Raw genomic sequence first — 3,712 nt, 5'->3', positions numbered from 1 at the left:
AGACAGACAGACAGACAGAGGAAGAGAGAGACACACAGACAGACAGAGGAAGAGAGAGACACACAGACAGACAGAGGAAGAGAGAGACACACAGACAGACAGGAAGACAGACAGAGGAAGAGAGAGAGAGACAGAGAGGGCAGAGGAAGAGAGAGACAGACAGAGGAAGAGAGAGAGACACACAGACAGGAAGAAAGACAGACAGAGGAAGAGAGAGAGAGGGACAGAGAGGGCAGAGGAAGACAGACAGACAGACAGACAGACAGACAGACAGAGGAAGAGAGAGAGAAACAGACAGAGGAACAGAGAGAGACAGACAGACAGACAGACACCTCTAAAACTTTCTCCAGGACCTCTTCTGCTATGGTGTAAAGCGGCCTTCACATGATAAGAACAACGCGCTTCACCCACCGCCAGGTGCGGCGCGGTCAAAGTTCAAATAATTTCAACTCTGAGCGCAGCGCTTGGGCGGAAAATCCGAGCGGTGCGCGGCACCAAGGGTAGCGGTGCCGCTTTGTCAGGTGTTGCCGCCCTCTCCATAGACAAACAATGGGACAGCCAGCGCAAAGCGGTTTTACAGCTGATCATGTGTAGAGGCCTTAAGACAGCTATCAAAAAGATGTGTGCATAATTTTAACCATTCGTATTCGTAATGTTAAATATTTGTATGTCAATAAAATTGTTGTACACACAATTCTGCTGTCATATACGTGAGTCTGTGAAATTGTTCGGGTTAGGATTGTTTTTATGTGAGTATGAATCTAAAAGCTGTGAGTGCAAAGTCTTGTGAATACAACTCTAATTTCTACGACTACGAAGTCCTCACTGTGAACACGAATTCAAGTTTGTGGGTACGAGTGGCAAAGTGTTGAAGTTACGTCACTCAGGTCACAGGCAGGTCACAGGGGAAAGTAATCGAACCGTGATTCCTCCAAACGCGCATGGCCGACGACAGCGGACCGGGTGGAGCTGCCAGCTTATGTTGCTGTGTCCTATTTCTGAAGTCCTGTAAATCATTCTTTAGACCAAACAGCCTACAGCAAGAAATTTCTGATGTAAGACGCTAACAGCAGAGTTGGAACAGAAGGTCATGCAGGGTTGACTCTGAGCTGAGAGTAAATGATGAAGGTATAGTGTACAGGTGGTGCTGTGACTGGCTGGTAACTGAAGCCTGATCCACTGAATCGTGTCTGATAAGAACAACCCAAGTGTGTCTTTATTTTTCCTTTGTTTTTCATTTTCATTTCTGCCACACTATCAACACATGCTCATTCTTCCATACAGGTAGGCTTATGTGTGGTTCTGAAATGAAAAGTATATACATGCTATCTATAACTAGGTTGTAAATAAACATCAAATAACAAATTAAATGAATAGTATTAAATACATCTAGATCAGTAACCTGGAAAATAAGCCAACAGTTCACAAAGAGACAAACCAGGCATACATTTAAGTACTCATACTGCCATCTACTGGTGGAGAGGCAGCTTAACCTACTTCCACTCTGTTTCGCTCAGGCAACAGGGCATTACGGTGGAAACCCAGTTAAATACCACTGCTAACAGTAACAACTCTGCACACACAGTAATTGCTGGTAATTGTTGGTTAAACTATTTTGCGAACTGTTTTCTTGAAGAGAACGTGAAGAAAAGTAATACAAAGAGGTTTATTTACAACCTAGTTATAGATAGCATGTATTTACTTTTCATTTCAGAACCACACATAGGCCTACCTGTATGGAAGAATGAGCATGTGTTGATAGTGTGGCAGAAATGAAAATGAAAAATAAAGACACACTTGGGTTGTTCTTATCAGACACGATTCAGTGGATCAGGCTTCAGTTACCAGCCAGTCACAGCACCACCTGTACACTATACCTTCATCATTTACTCTCAGCTCAGAGTCAACCCTGCATGACCTTCTGTTCCAACTCTGCTGTTAGTGTCTTACATCAGAAATTTCTTGCTGTAGGCTGTTTGGTCTAAAGAATGATTTACAGGACTTCAGAAATAGGACACAGCAACATAAGCTGGCAGCTCCACCCGGTCCGCTGTCATCGGCCATCTTTGCCTTTGTTTGGAGGAATCGCGGTTCGATTACTTTCCCCTGTGACCTGCCTATGACCTGAGTGACGTAACTTCAACACTTTGCCACTCGTACCCACAAACTTGAATTTGTGTTCACAGTGAGGACTTCGTAGTCGTAGAAATTAGAGTTGTATTCACAAGACTTTGCACTCACAGCTTTAAGATTCATACTCACATAAAAACAATCCTAACCCGAACAATTTCACAGACTCACGTATATGACAGCAGAATTGTGTGTACAACAATTTTATTGACATACAAATGTTTAACATTACGAATACGAATGGTTAAAATTATGCACACATCTTTTTGATGGCTGTCTTACACCATATTCTGCCTCCTACAATAGTGGAAACAGGTTGAATGAAACATTGTTATAAACAGGTATTTATTTATTACATTAATTACTTTACATAGAAAATACATTCACCATGTTTATTACCCCACAAAGAAATGTGTTTTTGGGAAGAGATTTGAATGTAAACAAAGAACTAGCAAGCTAGTTATCTATTCGCTAACCTCATTAAATGGTTCTCATGTCCATTACAGTTGACAATCATAAAAAGGCTATTATTATCATTGGAAAGGCCAGGTCCTCTATAGAGCACATCTTGAATTAGTAGGGTAGCTCAAATGAGTCAAAAGATAAGACCAAAAACAAATTTTCAGTACAGTGGACAGAAATGAATAGGCTGGGTCTGAATGCTGAGTGTGTAAATATATCCACTATATAGTGCCCTCAGAAATTCCATAATGGAAGGAAAAAAGGAGTGTCCATGACATATTCACTACTTCATGCTAACAATCGCACAATGCAGTGCTCCACATTTACCGTTGCATGACTCTATAACTGATGGTGATGACGCAAATAGACGATGATCTGTGTGTCCGAAATCTTGATTTAGATAATGTTTTGTTGAACAGTTTTTGTATTTTTTTACCACTCCTTTATGTCCAGGTGCATCTTTAAGATCAATCCTGAGAAGGGCTCCAAAGTAGAGCGCCTGGAAAAGAAAAAGAGCAATGCAGTGAACCCGAAAATCCTGACCCTTATCAACCGCATTGCAGAGTATGAGTGGAGCACTTAATGGGTAAGTTGCTTATGGTCACTTTGCATGTATTAAAGGTCTTAAGTCCAGGACACACTGCCTGCGTGTGCAGACAGTGTGTTCAGTGCATTGTCTGCATCGCAGAACGTCTTGGTTTTTATTTCAGCTCCCATGTTGAGGTGAGAGCAGTCACACAGCCAGTGTGAGCAGAACGTCATCTAGAGATTCGGAGTTTCACNGTTGCTTATGGTCACTTTGCATGTATTAAAGGTCTTAAGTCCAGGACACACTGCCTGCGTGTGCAGACAGTGTGTTCAGTGCATTGTCTGCATCGCAGAACGTCTTGGTTTTTATTTCAGCTCCCATGTTGAGGTGAGAGCAGTCACACAGCCAGTGTGAGCAGAACGTCATCTAGAGATTCGGAGTTTCACCTTCTTTTTCCACAAGTGCACTGTTCTCAGCAGAAATAGACATAGTTCTACAGTTTCAGCGTCTTTAAATATGTAGAATATGTCAGACATGAAAAAATAACACCTGCTGTATCTGTTTCTTCTTCATCTGTTTATTCACTATATC

Source organism: Epinephelus moara, chromosome 24 (assembly GCF_006386435.1).
Source record: "Epinephelus moara isolate mb chromosome 24, YSFRI_EMoa_1.0, whole genome shotgun sequence".
NCBI classification, from domain to species: domain Eukaryota; kingdom Metazoa; phylum Chordata; class Actinopteri; order Perciformes; family Serranidae; genus Epinephelus; species Epinephelus moara.
Note: the sequence above shows the minus strand (reverse complement) of the source record.